This window comes from Cryptomeria japonica, chromosome 9, assembly GCF_030272615.1.
Source record: "Cryptomeria japonica chromosome 9, Sugi_1.0, whole genome shotgun sequence".
Lineage (NCBI taxonomy): Eukaryota > Viridiplantae > Streptophyta > Pinopsida > Cupressales > Cupressaceae > Cryptomeria > Cryptomeria japonica.
Genome location: NC_081413.1, coordinates 619,497,517 through 619,520,989, shown reverse-complemented (window position 1 = coordinate 619,520,989; position 23,473 = coordinate 619,497,517).

Below are 23,473 nucleotides of genomic sequence, written 5' to 3'. Positions count from 1 at the left end.
CATGCTAATGTATCTAATAAACGAAACAAAGATTATGAGGCATCTCCAACTGCCTCTTAGCATGCATTGGTGCAAATTGTGCACATGGATCCCCAACTTTCGAGCTTGACCCTTGATTAAACCTTTCAATCCTGGCCATCCATTGCTCCATTTTTCCTATAAATAGAGCCCATTCCTTCACAATCCAGATCCTAAAAACTTGTAAGCATTTAGACTATAGCCATTTTAGAGAGCATTTAGCATAGCATAACTAAATCTTGTCTTTTTGGTAAAATCAATCATTTTAGCATTACTATTAGCTTTTCATTTCATGTTTAGGAGCTATACTACAATCTCAATCCTCCATAAGCATCCATAGTGCAAAAAGCTGTTGAGAGCTACACTATTTTGGAACTTGGAGAGGAGAGGAACAAGGGAGAAGAAGCTAAGGCCATGCTAAGAGGCAGTTGGAGATGTCTCATGATCATTTGTTTTATTTATTAGATATATTTAGCATGTCTCTTTTAGTGTCTCTTTTGGAATGCCTTCATGTGTTTGGTTTTTGATTGATTAACTCTAACGTCTTGTGTGTTTTGTGTTGTTTGATTATAAACTAACTATTTGTGCCATTTAGGAGGGCATCATTTGGTGAACCCGACGTGAATCGAACACGCAACCTTCTGATTGTTTTTTTTTTTGAAATTAACATTTTGCTTGTTGAAATTGCCACACAGGTCGCGCTTCGGCGCTATTGAACGCGTTTTAGCGCTTTTGCAACAATTTCTTTTAGTGCTATTGACCCTAAGATAGCGCTATTGAAAATGTTTCAGCGCTATTGACAACATTCCAGCGCTATTGTCACCGTTTCAGCGCTATTGACACACTTCTAGCGTGTTTGTCTTCTCGGGTTTTTGTTTTCTTTCAGCGCTACGGTTTTAATTAGCGCTTCTGCTCACGTAGACTAGCGCTATTGTATTAATCAGCACTTCTGCAAAAAACACAGAATAGCGCTATTGCGACAGAGTGTCGCCCAAATTGACTTGTAACCAAAAAAATCAGAATTTAGGCTTGTGGAAGCCCCCCCTTTGAGCATTGATTTTATTAACTTGTTTCTTTTCTTTGTGCAGGTTAACAACCCAACAAAAATCACAAAAATTTTCATTTAAGTGCTTAAAAAGAACTTAAAAACACAAAAAAACAGTTTTTTTTCTTGTTAGGCCTCATTTTCTTTGGTGCTTAAAATTAACAACGCAACTTAAATTTCATTTGCATCAATTGGGACTTAAAAAGCACAATCCACACTTCAATTTTTGGTGCAGTAAAAAGAACAATCCACTTGTCTTGATTTATTTTTGACAAACAAATTTTCCTTCAAAGCAAAACGTGTTTTTCATTAAGTTGACCAGGATTTCCAAAAATTCTAGATTACAAAACACATTGCCTTTGAAGTTAAAAAGAACACCATGGCTGTTGGAGCAACATCTCCAAATAGTTAGATCATCTTTGCAAATGTTGGATTAAAAGGAACAAGTGAATTTCGTGTTTGGCACGCTTGTGCACAAAAGTCAGTCGAGTGGACCTACTTCTAACACACACTATCCTCTCCCTTGGCTCTCGTGGTCCTAGGTGCAAGAGAAAAGTGTTAGTAACACTCAAATTTTATCTTTTTAAGAGAGGCCTGCCAAGGGATCGATACTCTTGGGAACGACCTCGAGCGGTAAATCCTTCGAGCCACTATAGAAATCAGGTGAGAGCGAAAGCTGTAGCCTTGGGTATAGCTGTTCCTACAGTGTAACTGGCCGAAAGGACAAATGGGCCCCACCACCAGTTACAAGGCTCTTAAGTGAGTCACTGCAGAATGAACTTATGTCCAAAGCCATCGAACATGACTAAACACCTTTAAGTAGTAGCCCACCTGTTCTATTGATTGAGGATATTTGAGGTATAATTTAGTGCAAGAGCATAGAAGGTTTTGCTCCCAAGATACTCACCATACATATTTCCTTGAGTAGAAACATAGCTTTTTGAAAGGTCACTTGTGGCTTGATAAAAGTGGTGACTCCCCCATCATAGGGATCATCTATTTGTTATGCTCGTGCAAGACTTAGTATATCACATCCTTACCTGCCACGGCGGGATTCATAAGGTATGTAGTACCAAAGTCGAAGAAATATCAAGATGTGGGCTAAATTTATCACAACTGGCCATTTGACCTTAGGGATAAAAAGTGTTTGAAGTGTGTTCATTTTACAGACCTAGAGCAAATTGAGCCGACTTCAGGCTTTGGAATTACACCTTAAAATAAATCTAAAAGAAGGGTCAAAAACAAGTCCAAGGATTGGGTTAATCTAGACCCATACTCATTCGTGCCTTTGAGGCTACAATTTTGTGTTTGTGTGCTTGCTTTGTTTTCTTGTCAAGAAAAAAATCAGAAAATCACTTTCAAAAACAAAGTACTCATCCAACATCTGTCAACACAACCAAAAATACCAAAAACAAAGTGCAAACAACAGAGTCACAACTTTTATGACCATTCTTCACATCTTGCGAAAGAAGAAGTGTCATCAGAATATTACCTTGAAAAGAAGACCATTAAGCTCAAAGGCTTTGATCAAAAGGAGGAAATTATTCTATCTCAATAGACAAATCTTTGTCTCACATAGAGTCTTTCTACATCGCATGCGTCTCTATCTTCAAAGTAAAACAAACGAGTTTGATTCCAAATCATTGAACCGCAGAGCTTTTATGCAATATAGAGCTCTGAGTTATCACAAAAATCAAGGAGAAAAGATTAATCCCAAATTCTTCCCAAACATTTGTATCACCTACAACACAGCTCGAGAAGTGCCACCAACGCCTGAAAGGGAAGAGGTAGAGTTTGTTCCATTTGTGACACAAAGTTTTTATTGAAAGATTGAAGTTGAAAGCAAAAACATCCATCATCTCATTCATACATCATTACTCCACCATCAATCCATCCCAACTCTCAAAACATTCAGAGGTTCTTGTCCCAAGATCCCTTTTTAGATATTGCTTGAAATCAAAACACATCACATCACTTTTAGATTGTTTCTACATCTAGGATAAGCTCGTCCTAAGAGACACATCTACGCAGGTTAAAACTAGTTCATGAGTGAATCCTCTCATTGCTAGGTAGTCAAAATCTGTAACACATCTCAGATTTCTCTACACCTTATCACATCCAAAATCCTCAAAACAAACAAGCAATTCAAAAAAGGAATTTCGGTTACATCTACCTTAGAGTGCTAGAGATCTACATACAACAAAAATCCACCAACCATCAATCTTTCATTTCATCACCAACTCATCATCATCTTCAATCAACTTCAAAACAAACTTGCAAACAAAATGGCTCAAACCCGATCACGATCAAGGCAACGAGAAATAGAAATTGAGGAAGAAGAGGACAACCTCAATGAATTTCAAGAAGCACTTGGAGGAAATGGGAATGATGAAAACCCAGGTACACCCACTCCTTCAACAATCGAAAGGGTTCAGCATAATCCTCATTTTAACAGATTATTTGATGAAATACTAAGGAGCAACGCAGATGCTCACTTCTTAAAACTCGCTCAAGAAGGAGCCAAACTCCCCTCAGACTTTGATCTTGCCCAATTAAGACAAGCATCAGAAAGACAAAGTCGCCATGAGGAGGAAAGGCGTAGAAATCCCATCAGATATAACATCCCTCGAGGTAACCCACCACCTCCTCCTCCTAATGAAATGGAGATGTTGCGGCAACAAGTTGAGAATCTCGCCCAACAACTTCATAGTGGTGTTAAGACCAATCAATTCTCACTTAACGACATCTGTCCCTATCCGTTTGATAGGAATCTTTATATGCCACCCTTTCCACGTGGGTTCGAAACACCAAAATTCGAAAAATATAGAGGAAAGGGAGATCCCCGCGATCATGTCCGAGAATTTCATTCCGCTTGTCTCGAAGTTGCATATGAAGACACATACTTAATGCACCTTTTTCCCCAAAGCTTGGGAGGAACAACCACATCATGGTTTTCCCGACTACCAGGTGGCATTAGAACATTTGAGGAACTCATCCAGAAGTTCCTATCTCATTACTCTTATAATATTGAACGCGATATCACCATGGCTGATCTATGCAACACCAAACAAAAACCAGGTGAATTATTCTCAGTATTCCTGCAACGATGGCGCCAAATGTCTAGCAGACGTTCTCTTCAGTTACCTGAACGAGAACTAGTGGAAATATTCATTTCCAACTTAAACGAAGAAATGGAATTTCACCTGGATGTCAAAGACACAGACTCTTTTAATGATATGATCACCAAGGGTTTAAAGTGTGAACGGGCACTCATCAAGAAAGGACTCATCAAAATCTTTAATGAACCAAAAGATGGTCCTCGCCCGCGCTTCAATAGCGATAAACCGAACTTCTAGAACAAGAACAAAAATATCATCAACGATGGAGTTGTGGATGCTCGGACTATCCAAAATGCACAACCTGTGGTTCGATTTGTAGGACAAAATCTTCCACCTCAGAATAACACAAATGTTCGTTCCAATCAAGGTCACATCACGTCTCATGATGAACCTAGACCTCGTCAGCAAAAACAAAAACACACATACACTCCCTTAGGGGAACCCATTGAAACAGTGTTGCGACAACTCATTTCTCAAAATTTGATCACTCTACCTAAGCTATCAAACTATGAGCCTCAGGTCAAACCGGCATGGTGGAGAGATACTGAACACTGTGAGTTCCATCAAGGAAGAGGACACAAGACAAGTAATTGTCACCGATTGAAAGATCTCATTCAGGATCTTATTGATCGAGGAGAAATTGAAGTTGAAGGACATGACCCAAAAACAACCAATAATGATCATCTGATGTTCAAAAATCCACTTCCATCACAAGATCAAAGGGATCCTTCCACTTCCAGACGAGGCACTGATACCACTGATTATACGCAGGCTGCGTATAATTATACTGTAAATCACCTGTATGATGCCAGTGAACAAATTGCAACCATAACCTTCAAAAATCCCACCTCAAATTGCAATGTTGTTACACGTCGTGGCAAGGTCACCATCAAGGCAGCTCCACAAGGCACCACCTCCGTCCCAAAGCAGTACAATCTTGTGGAACAATTAGACAAAACGCCTGCGCTTATATCCATTTTAGAGCTATTGCGCCTATCGCCATCTCATAAAACAATCTTGGATCAAGCACTCCAAGAGGCGTCAGTCCCTGCAAACCTGAATACGGACCAGTTTCAAGCCATGGTTTGAAATCTAAAGTCATCACCTTGTCTCACTTTTTCTGAAAGTGACAACTCTTCTTTCCAACAACCTCATAATGCCTCACTCCACATTGAAGGCTTTGTCAACCAACACAGGATCAAGCGAGTCTTGATCGATAATGGAGCAGGCCTAAACATTTGCACACTATAGTTGGTCTCAGCATTGGGATATGCAATAGAATCAGTGGATCCTCGCAAGAAGATCACCATCAAGGCCTATGATGATGCAGAGCATTCATCCAAAGGAGCTGTGGTACTACCAATCCAGGTTGGCCCTGTGGTAAAGCACATAATTTGTCAGGTTCTGGCCTTGCCTCTGCCATATAATCTATTGTTAGGGAGACCTTGGATACATGCCATGCAAGCTGTTCCATCTACCTACCATCAATGTATCAAGTTCCCACATAATGGTGCAGAGATCACAATCCTGGGCGATGAAAATCCTTTTGCATTTTGCCATAATATCAGCCATCAACCAGAGATTACTGTTCCTAATAATAGGGAAGCCATTTCCTCCACATCATATGTAAATCCTGCCTCTCTTACCAGTTCAAACACTCCTATACCCAAGCAAGAAAAGCTTAAGATGAAAGTCGCAGAGGAAGGTCCTGGAGAATACAACTTGAGTCAGCTCTTTTGTGTGGGACACATGCCCACTTCTCCTAGAACACATGGTAAACCACAGCAGTTGCTCCAACAACCACTAATCATGCCAGCATGTGCCTTAACGCCTTTCATCCTTGGAAAGAGTCAAGAGGAAGAAACACAAGATGAGGACCTAACGGACTGGATCTATAAAGATCCCATCACCACTGACAAACCGCAAGTTACACTTCCTACGGAACAATATGGCAAAGGCCTCCTCATTATGCAAAGAATGGGATATGATGGTCAGAGTGCTTTGGGATACTGCAAACAAGGACGACACGAACCGCTGCTGCCGGAATTTAAGCCCAAAGGTAATACAGGCCTAGGTTTTGAAAAAGAGATCCTTCCTAAACTCAGATTCAAAGGAAAACCTAGCAAACCATTTTGCCCGCCTACTGCAAAGAGGACACCTTTCATAATCAAAGCACCATCAAACACTATCCCCACTGCCCCATCGAGGCTCACAAACCCACCACAACCATCTACAATGCCAATCATCCCACCAAACGAACCAGTAATCCCGTCAATAACACCAATAGCAGCAGCAACTGTATCAGAACCCGCAGCAACATCTATGGCGCCAGTAGTTCTAGCAGAAGCCACTGAGTCACCATTACCAATACTTCCAGTAACAAATCCTTTAAATCCCCATCACAGTTCCTGCAGCACCGATCACTACAAAGATACATAAACCAATCACACCTGCCGTGTTTAACTCCAAAGACATCCCAGTATGGTATAGCAATCGGATGCTGGAGAGTGATTCAGAGACCGACTCACATGAGTGGGAATTTGATTTTGTACAGCTTAACACTTCAGATGAGGAAGACACATCACCACCTCCACCACGCAAAGACATCCCTGTTTATGGAGAAGCACAGATAAAGACCACTTGGGTACCTGAGCTGGAAACATCTTCCACAGACCCTATGTCTCATCCTACGCCTGATTCTGACAAGGAGAGTACCATTAATGACCTTCACCATAACGTCTTGACCCTCACTGATACCTCTAACGAACTTAATCTAGTCAATGAAGTAATGCCCATTGTCCACCCTGAACTCATCGAATGGAACCAATCAAATCCTCCATGTCTTGACCTCTTCCAAAACGATGAGGCTATCATTGACTTTTTGGAATTACGGGATAATCTACCAAGCGGGGATCACAAAGCTGGATTCGCCATTGAACTTAATAGCGCAGCATACTTCGGGGCGGATGCCAAACCTTTCAGCTGCAAAAATATAACAATAAAACATGGATCTTTCAGTGAAAACCACACTGTGGCACTGTTTGATCCGACAAAAGTAAAAAGAAAGAGCGTATCCAACGGTGAAAACCTCTCTGAGGCACCTGAGGATGAAGGGTTTGACATTCTCCCTGCTAGTACACAACAGGAACGATCCACGATTCTTATCGAGGAAACCAATGAATACAATGTGGGGACTCCTGAAAATCCTCATATCATACATCTGGCATCTCTTCTCACTCCAGTGGAACAACCTAAATTTATAGAGTTCTTCCAGAAGCGTCAGATCAACTTTGCATGGTCATATGCAGACATGCCTGGGCTTGATCCTGATTTAGTCATGCATCACCTCACCGTAGCAGAAGGAGCCAAACCTGTCAAGCAGAAGCTTCGTAAGATGCATCCCTAGATTGCAGTGCTAGTCAAAACAGAACTCAAGAAACTCCTGGATGTTGGTTTCATTAGACCAATTGATTATGCAGAATGGATCTCCAACATCGTGCCAGTTGGCAAACCAAAAGGGGGTATCCGCATTTGTACCGACTTCAGAGATCTAAATAAGGCTTGTCCTAAGGATGACTTTCCCCTACCAAATATCGACATCATAGTGGATCTAACGGCAGGACATGCCATGCTTTCACTCATGGATGGCTTTTCAGGATACAATCAAATAAAGATCGCACCAGAGGATCAGCATAAGACCGCCTTCATATGTCCATGGGGCACCTACTGCTGGAATGTAATGCCTTTTGGTCTCAAGAATGCAGGAGCAACCTATCAAAGGGCAATGACCACCATCTTCCATGACATGATGCATACTATGATGGAAGATTATGTTGATGACTTACTAGCAAAATCACTCACTAGAGAAAGGCATCTCCACATCTTAGATAAAATCTTTGATAGACTGGAACAATACCATGTTCGACTCAACCCAAAGAAATGTGTCTTTGGAGTGACCTCCGGGAAGCTTCTAGGATACATTGTCTCAAGCAAAGGTATTGAGGTCGACCCAACAAAGGTAAAAGAAATCATGGACATGCCACCTCCAAAGAATATCAGCCAGCTAAGGACACTACAAGGACGGCTTCAATCCATCCGAAGATTCATTGCACAATTGGTTGATAAGTGTCACCCATTTACACATCTGCTACACAAGAACATCCGCTTTCAGTGGGATGCTCGATGCCAGCAAGCATTTCAGACACTTAAAGACTATCTCATGAATCCACCATTGCTGATGCCACCAGATCCAAGTAGACCATTGTTACTCTATATCTCGGCAACAAGTACAGCATTGGGTGTACTACTGGCACAACATAATGCAAAAGGCAAAGAATGTGCTATATACTACATCTCTCGCACACTGGTTGGCTATGAACTCAATTACACACCTATTGAGCGAGCTTGCCTAGCAGTAATCTTAGCAGCCACTAAATTGCGACACTATCTATTGACACACAAGGTACAACTCATCGCAAAGATTGATCCACTCAAGTATTTACTTAGCAAAGCAGCATTGACAGGTCGCTTGGCCAAATGGGTAATGATTCTAAGTGAATTTGACATCGAGTATGTGGACCGTAAAGCTATCAAAGGGCAGGTCATTGCAGATCAGTTGGCCGATGCACCACTCATAGGCGATCATCCTCTCATTTCCAATTTTCCAGATGAAGAGATATTCATGATCACAGAAGCACAGCCATGGAAACTATATTTTGATGGTTCATACACTAGGCACGGCTCAGGGGCAGGCATTCTGTTTATCACACCTCAAGGTGATAGCATCCTGAAGTCTTACAGGCTCACATTTCCATGCACAAACAACATAGCAGAGTATGAGGCCTTGATCACAGGACTCAGGTTAGCCGTACAGTGGAAATTACAAGAACTACAAGTATATGGCGACTCCCAACTAGTCATTCGACAAGCAACAGATGAATATCAAACCAAGGATGATAAACTCATGCCATATAAGCAAATGGTGGACACTCTAAAGACATCATTTACTACTATCACTTTTGAGCAGATACCAAGAGATTAGAATCGAGCTGCTGACGCTATGGCTACCATCGCATCTCTCCTAGATCTTCCACAAAATTCAACACGCTACGAGTTCTTGGTAGAACAACTTTGGATCCCTGCTTATGATATCCCTGAATCTGAAACGATATGTCGCCTTGTTGGTTCTGAATCCCCATGGTACGGTGAGTTCTACACCTATCTTCACGATCATACCCTTCCTCCCAACCAATCGAATAACCAACGAAAAACCTTCATTCGCCAAACTGCTCGATATACCATTATTGCCGAAACCCTATACCGACGCGGTCTTGATGGTACTCTCCTTCGATGTCTGGAACAGGATGAGATAACAAAGGTTTTGGAAGAGGTACATGAAGGAATTTGCGGGACTCACTCAAGTGGTCCATCACTAGCCAAGAAGATCATACGAGCTGGATACTATTGGCCATTTATGGAAAAGGATTCCTACTACTTTGTCAGAAAATACAAGAAATGTCAAGTTCACGGCGACCTGATACATGCACCAGCACAGGAACTGCAACCAATCACAACACCATGGCCTTTTTGTCAATGGGGCCTTGACCTTGTGGGTAAGATTCATCCATCTTCATCCAATGGCCATAAATTCATTATTACCGCCACTGAATATTTCACAAAGTGGATCGAAGCTGTTCCACTTACTCAAGTCACCGGCAAGCAGATCGCCTCATTCATCCTCAACTACATCATCTTCCGGTATGGTGTGCCCATGTCCATCATCACAGATAATGGTCTTCCTTTCAAAAATTAGGATGTCCATGAGCTTTGTGAGAAATTTCATATCCAACACCGCTTTTCCACTCCCTATTACCCACAAGGCAATGGTCAGGCTGAAGCATCCAATAAAAACATATTAAGGATCCTCAAGAAAATAGTCAATGATGCCGGTCGTGATTGGCATGTTCAATTGAATCCAGCATTATGGGCATATCGAACTAGCATTTGAACCCCTACAGGTGCAACTCCTTATTCATTGGTCTATGGTGCAGAAGCTATCTTACCTATTGAGGTTGAGATACCATCATTATGAGTTTCCTTGCATAATCTCATCGATGATGAAGCATACAGAGTCTCACGTCTTCAGGACTTAGAGTTACTTGATGAGAAGCGACAAGCTGCATACAATCACCTCAAAGCCTATCAGCAGCGCATGAGTAGAAGCTACAATCACCGAGTTAGATCTCGTACATTTGAGGTAGGTGATCTTGTTCTTCAAGAGAATCCTCGCAACCAACCAAACAGAGAACATCAAGGCAAGTTTGAATCAAATTGGCTTGGCCCATATGTTGTCACTGCTGTATTCGGGTCCGGGGCATATCAGTTGGCTACATCAGACGGAGAACCGCTCGCAGATCCAATCAATAGCATGCACCTCAAACGGTTTTATACCTAAGGTGTACAAGGCATCAGGCTCCCCTGCATATCAGAAAATACCAAAAACATTCAGAAAAATGTCCTAAAGAAAATACAAAAACATTCAAAAAAGTAAAGAAAAATCATGCATCCAAACGGTGAACAACCACTCCAGTGGCACCTTGGGTAAGTACGATGGCGAAAACCTGGCAAACAGGCGCCACTCATAAAGGCAATGGCTCCAGTATCTTTCAGGCTCGTTGCGATCACATTCATACATACACACATCCGTCCATCTAACCATGGCTTGTTATTTCATCTGTAATCCAAGAAAGTACTACATGCATCCTGCATCCCGCTTTTTCATAAATCATGTCCAACTTGGGGGCAATGCCCTTACAATCTAGATGATGGAAGTGGATTCTACATTACTGGTGATTCATTGGCAAAAACATTCAAAAATGACTCACAAAATCCAAAACACATTCAAAAACTATTACACAAAATCCAAAAACATCGAAAAACCCATTGAAAATCACACAAAAACATGGCAACACCTTGTACATATTCATCCGATCAGATGCAACACAAACATTGACAACACTACTCACACACTGACCACTTATCAATCAAACCAAAACAATCAACATCAACAATCCAACCTGTCTTTACAACAAGGATGCATCCTTCCTTACCAAAACAAAGACGAGATGACATTTTCTTTGACAAGAAAATTCTGTTAGGCTATCAAATACTTGGTTGATTTGTGAGTATAATTGTTTGTGTATCTGTATCGGCATCTTTTAGCATTGTTTTGTATCGTTTGCGCATTCTTTCCGATGAAGTTCTGGGGCATGTACTAATGGTGTCTACGTGGGAAGTTCACTAAGCTACGTGATCTTATGCAAAATGCAATTATAGATCACTACGACTTGCTGACTACAGTGGATATCTCGACCATATGGGCATGAACCATTACCAAGGATCCATATTCTTTATTCTTTATGTATATACTGTTTGTTTGCAGGAACAATGCTCTTCCTTTGGTTCCTCCTACCTCATCCAAACTGGATAAAGGTTTTTATCTCTTAGTACGGTATGCACTTGTCTCAGGATCTGATCAGCCTAAGGTCAAGGAGGACGATCCAGGTCATGCACGAAAGGAGATAATCCTTGTCTGTTCCGCAAGCAATACTCTGGTCGACTTGACCCTTATATCAAGTCGTTTGTATTAACTTGCTATATTAAAATCCATGAAAGAAATACTCAGGTCATCTTGAATTATTGTGTCAAGATGCTTGTATTCTCTTCCAACATTTTAAAGCTCAATGATGAAAATAGAGCACTATGGATCATCATTTCACCTCATCTATTTATATCTTGCATTCCGTTGCATATCACCCATCCACTCATTCATTCATATGTAGGCTTTTACATGCAAAAATGACTAATAAAAACTGGTCTTGGATACAATCACGACCGAGTACTCTGATACATCATCAATGCATCATGCAAAGTCTTAAAAACCTTGCATTCCTCATGATCATATCATCCTTGCATTTAGGTGCATCTTGCATTACGTCCATTCATGTCATTTTACAAAAAACATTGCATATAGTTCATTATTGACATTACTTTTCATTTAAAAATCATTTTCATCAATCATAAATAATTAGATTCATTCATGGGATCAAATTGTCTTTGGTTGTATTACATCATTTAATAAGCATTCATTTCATATCAATTATCCATTATCATTTTATTAAACTTTTCATCATTTATTATTTACATTCATTTCTTTATAGTAAAAAGATGCATTCATTCATTACTACAGTATCTTATAATGCTCATTTTAGGATTCATTTCACATTACATTTATTATCATCACATTAAGGTGCAGTTATTATCCCCATTAGTTATCATATTATCATTTGTCATTACCAACATATTTAAAACGTATTTAGAATCATAAAACACAAATTTGTTTACACAACATTGTTTCATTTTTACGTATCCATTCATTTACAAACACATCATATAAACATTTGTACTTTCCATTTGTTTATCCATCAAACATTCATTTTAAAAATCATCATATAAACACTTGTACTTTACATTTGTTTATCTATCTGCATTCATTTTAATATCATTTTATAAACATTTGTACGTTACATTTTGTTTATCATATAAACATTTGCACTTAAACATTTTGTTTATCCATATTACATTTATCTAAAAACACATCTAGATGCATATTTATACATATATATCATTCATTCAAAACCATTGCATTGACATCATCACATAAATCATCTTATCATTGCATCACAATAAGAAATACCATACACCCTATTCATGCATCAAGCATAAGCATATGTCCTCATCATGGCATTCCATACATAAAGCATTACATCACAAATCAAATACATCACATATATATATAAACCTGCATTCATATGTCAGTATCCAACATCATCCATCATCATAAAAACATGCATAAAAGAAACATCTCATCAAATGCATACATGTACACATATACATCTAAGCAATAAATCACATTCATGCATAAACATCCATACATCATCACATGCATAATCATCACAATATGGGATCTCCTCATATATATCATCTCATATATCAGAGTACAATGAAGTCTCCAAAAATCGGCTACCAAAGAGCCATCCAAGATACAGTCCATCAATAGACAATGATACAATACATGTATGCAAAAATGCTCTCTCAAATGCCACTCTGGCCAGATGCTGTACCACCACCACCCCTACCTACTCCACCACCCCTACCTACTCCACCACTGGTACCTGCACCACCTGATCCATCTCTCCGTGGAGGCCTCATCGAACCCCCACTCCCTCCTGCATCCCCTGATCTCTCCTGTCGTAGAGGACCCATCACACCCCCACTGCTCTGCATCCTCTGTGATCGCTCGGATCTGGCCTGCCGCATCTGTGAATAGCTGAGAGTTCACTGGCTAATAGGTACCACCTGCTCATATAACCCCCGCCAGTACTCTATCTTCGCCTGTGCTCGCCGCATCTCCCTCATAATCTCCCCTGAAGGCCCCTGTGCACCAGTCCGCACTCTCTCCTGCAGCTCCGCCAATCTCTCCACCGCAGTATCTCTCTCCCGCAGCACCACTGTCAGCTCTGACTCACGTGCCAATAGCTGCACATCTCTAGCTGCTACCTCCGCCTCTAATCTCTCTACCCGAGTCTGCAAATAACCTATCATGTGCTCCCGCAGATCCCCAGTAGCTCCCTCCCCCATGTCCATGGCTGCCGCACCTGTATCACCCCTCCACTAGGTCCCTCCCCTGCACCACCCTCCCCTGCACCTATAGCCATCGGGATCTCTCTCTCCATCCCCCTCCCACTCAGCTGCACTCCTCCCTGCATCAAAGGTCCCTGTGATATCTGAAGAGGTAGTCCACCTCTCCCTCTCCGCTGCCTCGGCATCCCCAAACCTCCTCCACCTCCTCCTCCACCTGCTCCTCCATCTCCACCTCCATCTCCTCTGCCACCTCCATCTCCATCTCCTCCGCCACCTCCATCTCCACCTCCTCCTCCTCCTCCTCCTCCTCGACCTCCGGCTCTCCGTCCTCGTCCCCGTCCCCTCTCATCCTCAAACGCTGGGATCGGCTCAGCTGGGTCTGATATCCGTCGGATCGGGTGCGCCGCCCGATACTGTGTATACTCTGCTGTCACACCTGCATCCACGACCCTCGGTCATAAGTCCCATGGCCTCGCCTGCGGTGTCCGGAACTCTGCCAGTGCCTGATCATACGGTAGCACTGGACCCCATGCATACCGCTCTCGGATCACTCGTGCATACTGCCCTGATCCACTCAGCAATCCTTGCTGCCGTCCAAACTGCCTCATCACCCGTCCCGACACCTGTCTCTCTACATGATACGAGGTCCTCCTAATGAGGAATCGGGTCATGAAGCAATACGGTAGTGCCTCCGCATTATCCTCCCATGGCTCACACTCCAAGTATGGCCGCCAGATCACTGCATCCAAATCATCTAATGCCCGCCGCCACCACTCTAGCTTCCCCAAGTGGGGCTGGCTCATCATACCACTATACATAAACATATAGGGCTGGTCCATGGCTCGGAATCTCAGACTCACTGGTCGAGTCACTAGTAGATGCTCCCATGCCCACACATGCAGCAGCGTCATGCCTACTGCAAGAGAACCTCTCCCCCAGTACACTACCTCGTGTAACTCCTGATACATGTGCGCTAACACGCACGGCCCCCAGGCATATCGGGTCCCCTCAGTCACCATCATCTCTATCACCTGACCCCACCCGACCGCCAATCCATGTGACCGCCTGTCTGGACACAGAAGTCCTCCCACGATCCCTGACAAAACTGCTGGAAGGGGCTCATATAGTGCCACTATATCCTCCCATGCGATCGAGCCATCATCAATATATACGTCCTCATCAAATATCCTCTAGCAAGACACCGTCCCCCACGATCGATCATATGTCACCAGCTGCCCCCGAATCGGAATCCGAAGGATATGCCACACGTCCTCTAAAGTCACCGTCATCTCGCCCTGGGCCAGATGGAACGTGCACGTCTCACTATGCCATCGCTCTGCCAATGCTGTGATCAGGCCGTGATTCATCCGAATCACAGGCATATGCATCACCTCGTAGAGGCCAGTAGCCGCAATACAATCAATCTCTATCTGCGTCAATCGATCCCACAATCCCTGTGTCGCGGGGTGGCGCTCGCATAACTGCAACACACGCAGATCCTCCTGCACATAGACATTCATCCAACCACCATCAGTTGTTTTGTTATCAAACTTTCTTAAGTTTAAACCTAGACTATCATCAGATACTTTGATCAAGTATCTTCGGGTCTCAACAGGTAAGCAATCATGGCCGCCTAGACTTCAACAGACATTTATCCTAACAAATGACCTAAGTCTCATCGGGCTGCTATGGTTCAAAACAACTCCCACTTCACCTCGCCATCCATCAATCATTTGGCATCAGGAGATTTATTTTGTCCAGAACTGGGGCATCTTTCTATCCTAAGGCAAAAGCGCTCTTTTATCTACAAAAGCGCTATTTTCCACAATAGCGCTACAACCCTATCAAAAGCGCTCAAAAAGCTCTACAATAGCGCTACAAACCAAAAGCGCTAAAACCGCTATACAATAGCGATATTACACATCAATAGCGCTCAATTGACCCTACCATAGCGCTAATTTGTCAAATGCGCTAAAACTTGCCTACAAAAGCGCTAATTAATAGCACAAGCGCTCAAACTAGCTTACAAAAGCGCTATTGCGGCACAATAGCACTACTTAATGGAGCAAAAGCGCTAAAAACATAGTTCCAGCGCTCTTGCTCCGACTTGACTTGGACTTAGCTAAAAACATATTAAAAATGCATGAAAAGAAAGTTTTCGAATTTGTGTACCACTGGTCCATAGTCGGCTGGGCGCTGGAATCGTCGCACTCGCTCAAATCGGTGCTCGGTGATTGGAAACGGCATCGTAGCTCCTCCTTGCTCCTCCAAATGTCACTGTCAGAGCTCAAGTTTTCAACTGGTCGCGGTCACCTTTCACCCCATTTATACCCCCCGCTGTCACCGTAACTTCGCCCTGCTCATTGCCGTGGTCCCTGTGAACTTCCCGAGCCTCCCATTTCTCCCTGTTTCCCCCGATTTCTTCTATTTTTCACCAGTATACCTAACTTCTTCTCTTCTATCACCCTGCCAATTTTCATTCTTTTTCGAGAGATCGCCCGATTTTTTTGAAATTTTTCGGCCCATCTCTCGAGGGGGCATACCACCCATTAAATTTACATTTTATGGGGCAGTTCTTCATACCAGTTTTTCTTTGAAATGATGCGATAAACTGCATCGTCTCAAAGAGGGGCAAATGTAGTCAAACAAATCTGTCCATTTTAATTAAATGAATATTTCGTATTTATTTGATTAAAAATCCACTAACCATCAATTAATTAAATTAATATTTAATTAATTCATCCCCAAACATTCTTCTATTAATTAAATAAATTATTCAATTTATTTTAATTAATTCATTAAATCAAATTCCATTCAATTAATTAAATAAAATCAATTTATTTAATTGAAATCCCCCTATTCCTCTTTTAAATAAATTAAATAAAACATTTATTTAAATCATTATCCCCACCCCACTTGCATTTTCCTACAAATGCAACTTGCACACATTTTGAAATAAATGAATTTTTATTTTAATAAAATCCTATTTTCCCTCACCCACCAAATCCACTTGCAAAAATCTAATCCCCTTCTAGATTCTTCTAACCCCTTCTTAATTAGCCTAATCCATCCCCTAATTATTGTCATATTCCTAAGCAAAATGGAGTCACTTCTCAAAGCCTAAAAGTCTTTGATAACCATTAAAGGCTTCCAACCTTCAACCACTAAATGTCTCAAAGTCTTGGATAACCTTTGAAAGCTTCCAACCTTCAACCACTTAATCCACAAAGTCTTCAAAAACCATTAATGGTTACCTCAAACCCTCCCACATGGTTAAAACATTTGTTTTGACTCAACCTCTACCCAACCCAAGGGTCTCATCAAGCCTTTAATGCTTTGACCATGATTATCTCTTAATCATTTGCACAAAGGTTTATCCTTGCATTAACTCCTAATCCAGTGGGTAATCCTAATTTAGGCTTGACCCTTACCTTCTAAATAACCATGAGGTCTCCTCAGGCATTTAATGCCTCCAACCTCTTCTCTCAACCCAATCTTATGTTGACACTTGTCACCATTTCATTGGTGCAAATTGTGCACATGGATCCCCAACTTTCAAGCTTGACCCTTGATTAAACCTTTCAATCCTGGCCATCCATTGCTCCATTTTTCCTATTAAAAGAGCCCATTCCTTCACAATCCAGATCCTGAAAACTTGTAAGCATTTAGACCATAGCCATTTTAGAGAGCATTTAGCATAGCATAACTAAATCTTGTCTTTTTGGTAAAATCAATCATTTTAGCATTACTATTAGCTTTTCATTTCATGTTTAGGAGCTATACTACAATCTCAATCCTCCATAAGCATCCATAGTGCAAAAAGCTGCTGAGAGCTACACTATTTTGGAACTTGGAGAGGAGAGGAACAAGGGAGAAGAAGCTAAGGCCATGCTAAGAGGCAGTTGGAGATGTCTCATGATCATTTGTTCTATTTATTAGATATATTTAGCATGTCTCTTTTAGTGTCTCTTTTGGAATGCCTTCATGTGTTTGGTTTTTGATTGATTAACTCTAACGTCTTGTGTGTTTTGTGTTGTTTGATTATAAACTAACTATTTGTGCCATTTAGGAGGGCATCATAATGTATTTCAAACTATTAAATCATTTACATGATAATAGATTGGTTTTATATTCTAGATTATTTGTAAAATATGCTTAAAAGAATGGCCACTGAGTTTAGAAGAAGAAAGAATCAATATTCCTTTGAGTCACCATTTCTTAGTAGTTTTTCTTATTAATAGAATTTTGGCTACTTAATTTCCCAATCTCTTGGAAAAAAATTTGTGCGTGTAATGATATTCATGGCAAACCTTTGAGGCCTTCTCTAAATTAAGAAGCTATGTTAGGGGAAGACATTAACCCACTAGGGGTGATGAGGAAATTGAACCCTCAAAAGAAGAAATAGAGGGAAATACACTTTCTCCTCCATCACGAGCCTATAGCCCTCATGAGCTTGTAGAAATGAATTACAAAAGGTTTAGCCTGCAATATCTAAAAATCAACTCATTGGATCTAAGCCAAAAAGACTTGTTTCTCAACCAAAACCTAAGTCCCATAAGATAAATCATGCTCCTTCTCCCTCCAAGAAGAAACCAAAGAATATGGAACAATTGAGGCAACATTCACATCACCTCAAGAAAAAGGGACTATGTGGAGATATATGTCTCATGAACTAGAAATTATTTTTATTGTTGAAATATATTTCGAAAGGAAAAATTTGTTTAGCAATATGGAGCATGAAGCAATGAAATAGAACATACAAGAAGTGTACACAAAATATAGTTTAGAATATAAATAAGACCTATTCATAGCTAGAAAAAAAGGTTAAAGTTTCTTAGAGACCGGGTCAACAAAAGGAATTAGTTTCCCTTAGTGAATATGACGAAGGATTAATGTTGGGGGATGTCCATAATTATTTTTAAAATAATAATTTAATTGAAATTGTGAGCTATAAACATCACTTAAAAGAATCAAGGACTTGGAGGATTAGCTAAGAGAATATCAACAAAGAAACATTAGTTTTGCAAGGTAAGGTCAAGGATTTGGAAAGTTAGTTGCAAGTCCACTAGGAATAGAGGATATGATTGGACCAACTACAAAAATAACCATAATAGAAATAAATAATAGGTTCCAACTGTGTTCATAATATTGACTAGGTCCTATGCCTCTCAAAACTCCAACAACATTAACTCTTAGATTTGCATTAAGTAATGAGTTGAATGAAATTGTTTAATTAAAGCAAGAATGGGCTAAAAAAAGGGAAGAAACTTGTTTAATTAAAGAAAGAATGGGATAAATAAAGGGAATACACTAGAATGAGGCATAAAACTAAAATTGAAGAAAAGGATTCAAAAATCAAGAAACTAGTGGTTCAATTTAAAAAACTAGCTAATATGACAATTAGCTTGTAAGTTGCAGACCTCCTAAGTTAGAGTTTCTACTTAATATCTATAGGATAAATTCTTGTATTTCCATGTTATCCAATTGATTAATGATCTTTCCATTTTTGTGATAACACCCAAGTCATTCTTAACTAACTACCTTAGATCTACCCCAAACATGCAGGATCAACTTTGTGAGTTTTACAAGTTTACAAAATTTTGTTGTTCCTTATCACACTACATGGAATTCTTTAATGTACATAGAAGATGTTCAACTCAAAGCATTTACATTATACATTAAAAATGAATGTATCAATGAGGCTTACTAATAAAAAATATCGAGGGAGAAGTCAATTCCCCTCCAAATAAGAGTAGAAGCCACAAATCCAGATATTGTTGTAGAGGAATAGATTGGGTTAATCAACAACTCATAGTTATAAAAAAAATAATCCTAGACTGCAGATAAGAAAACTATAAGAAATTTAAAAATTCAGTTGCAGGACTAGATAGGGAAAGATTGGGATTTTTTCAAGCTAGGTGGAATGAGCACACGCTAGAGTTGAAAAAATAAATATCCTCACTCCATTTAAACTATATTGAAGCAACATCTAGCGCAGATAGATATATCAAGAGATCCATGGGCACTCAGATTACTTGGATTTCCCTTACATTTCATCCACATATTATCCTTTACCCAATTTTGCATTGCTTAGGGAGAAAGGTTGTTGATGCAACAATTGAAAAGAATAGACCTGGAAAAAGATATCAGCACATAAAGAATTCTATCTGAAGCACTGGTGTGAGTGGGTGAATGAGCTAGTAGACTACAAGATTACAACACTACAATACAACTTAAGACCTTGACTTTATTGAGAAAAAGCAAGATAATAGATAAGGGGAGTGATGATCCTTAGGATTGACTTTGTTTATCCTATTTTATTTGTTTTAACTCATAATTTTCATGGCATTTCATATGCTCTTAAGACAATATCTGAACTTTACTGGCTATCTAAGTTTAATGGATAATATATATATCATATGATAAATGAATGTGTCTTTATGAATATGTATGGAATAATATGGTTTTGTTATGTTAGTAAGTTAATGTGTATAAGTTATAGAACAAGGAGAGATTGTGGAATATTAAAGAACATGGTTCATAATGATGTCACCGTATTCTTGCTTGTTTTCCATTTCAACTATTCTTTGGTGTTGTATGAGTTCAATTGGGACTATGACACCCTTGACTCCTTTTAGTTGTGTCTTTATTATCAGTTATGAAAGAATAAGTTGTATCCTCATTATCATGGAGAATTAACAGTTTTTAGGATAGATATTTAGAGTCATAAAGCAATCCAACTCTCAAGATTCATGTATAAATCTTAGATCATGTCAAAGTTGGAGGGTAACCTAAAATATATCAATCAGCCAGTTATTATATTTTGTCATAGTTTTCTTTGTCAAATCAACAAGCTATTATCAATTTTATACATATTTCTTTTGAATTTAAAAATAAGTCATGCATTGTTGGTGATGAGATTCACAGTTAAAGACCAAATTTGATAGTCAGGGATACAACACTCAAGCAAGGGCTATTTGAGGTATTGTAACTATATTCATAGTGTAGATTAGATTCTTGTTGTTTATGATAGTTATATTATTGGTTAATTTGGTAGACTAATCATTGATTTAATTTATTTAATATATATTAATATAACTAGTGATTAATAATTTAAAAGATAAGGTGAGTATAATAAGGTGGAGAATAGTTAAAGTTCACTAGAAATAGTCACTTGCAATCACTGCTATCTTGTTGATTAGTCACTCACAACCATTGTTGTGTAGTTATAACTAATTTTAGTACTATTTTGTTTTCAATTCATTTTGTTACTTTCAATCAAATTCTTATACACAACTAATAAAATACTTAGAGAGTGTAAGGACTAGATCATAATATCAAATTATGATAATTCACATATTTCATAATAATAGACATAATCAAACATAATTAATGGGTAAAAGCAAAAAGTTGTGTCACACCTTTATAAAGGAAATGGACAATGTTGATTCAACTTTTTAAATGGAATCAATAGAAAGTGAAACATATGTTCTGAATTTTGAAACGATGTAAAATAATAAAATGTATATTTTTTGTGTATTTTATATTTTTAATTTTTTAAAAAACTATTTGAATATAGTTTTTGTATAAAGTAAACACTATAATTTAGTTGCTGATAAAAGATTAAAAAATTCTTTGAATTGATATAAACATGGTGGAATGTGAAAGGAAATTCGCAGCCAACTTTATGACAATTTCCACATAACCCAAATTCAGATTTTAACCAAATCAACACATAAGATCCACATGCAAAGAATAGACAACATACTCACAAAATGTGACACAAGATATACCCTGGGAAAACCCTCATGAGGGAAAAACCCAGCCTCCAAAAGCATCATCCACCATGTATTATCAGCAATGCGTCCATTACAATACAACTATGGAAAGCCTTCAAAACCCAGCCATAACCAAGCACTCCATGTGATCAAGCATGAATCCACACATCCCATGCCATGCTTCCTTCTTCACAAATGCTAATCTAGCTTCATATTCCAAACAACTACCCTTGTGGTACTTTTATAGAAACAAGCAACCACAAAACCACTAACTGGTATTACATCAAAACCATGTGCCCAAAACCATGTGACAATAAAATAATATTTTCCTTACCAACCTTTTAATGTTTTCCTTAACTACCCATGACCCACATTTAATATTCGGTACTTTATCACATTTACATTCCCCAACATAAAATAACAATACCAATGTGTCAATACAACTCATCAAGTGGTTACAAGAATATCCAAAAGGATCTCTACATGTTGCACGTCCATCTAGGTGCTCCTAGGTGCAACAATACAATGATATTACAATTTAATTCTTTGTCCACCTCACACAATAATAAAACAATACAATAATAAACCATTATTATGCAAGGTGTACAACACCATTTCCCAACATTCTCCCACTTGTTGTATACATTGCATAAGGGCCAAAAAGTAATCTGCCACATGAACAAGAGATTGATCTCTCCATGCACATATACCATCATGGAATCCAAGTGCTCCATGTGCTCAACCAAGATACCTACAACAAGAACAAAGTGACCACCATCTCATACATGAATGCTCCCACCCTCCATCATGCCACTGCCACTGGACATGAAGAGGCCATCCAAAGAGAAAGCCACACAACCTGTCGCAACAAATGATAAGTCCTGTACCAACTAATATCTGAACACAAACACTAATCCAAAGGTATCCAATGCAAGAGTAGCTCTTTTACATAGCTGAAACAACACCCATATCAAGTGCTAACACATCAACTATACATGCCTCCTAGGCATACAATCAAGTGAATAACATTTCATCAACATATGCAACCTGTAACATGCAACCACAAATCCCAAGTGCAATACCTGCCACGTATGTACACCAAAGAACTCCCATTGCATAGGTAATGTCAATATCAGAAATGAATCCACTAAAAACACATCATAGAAGTGTAACCATGTAGTATCAAGAACATCCACATCATATGAACATCAAAACTGCAAGTACCACTCCCACACCATGTCTCCAACATTCTCCCATGTTCTCCACACCAACAAAAGAAAGAGATAAAGGAACCACCATGTCATCTCCCACATGACATATCATGAATACAAAGACTAATAAGCACATAGCTCCAAACAACCTCCAACCAATGTAATGTGAAAACAAACAACCAGGAAGATAACCAAAACAAAGAGAGAAACACTGCAAACCAAATTTTGTAATATGTCCAAACACCTCTAAATAAGTCAAGTGTGATCTCCTCCATAGAACCCCAAATGAGAAGCATAACAACACCCAAAGCACCATTCAATCCCTTGGATCAAACAAACATATATATCATGTAAACAACATGGATGTAAGCCTCCCATAACCAAGAAGATCAAACTAAATATCCATTCCCAAACCATAGGAATATGCCCAATAAACCATCTCCCAAACAAATATCAATGACTGCCACCATCATAATAAAAACTCAAATGCACAAGGAGATAACCAATGCCATACATCTCTCAAATGAATCCTCCAAAAACTAACCATTAATCCATAGCTCAAGATCCATATCTATGAAAGATAGCATAAACATAATGTAC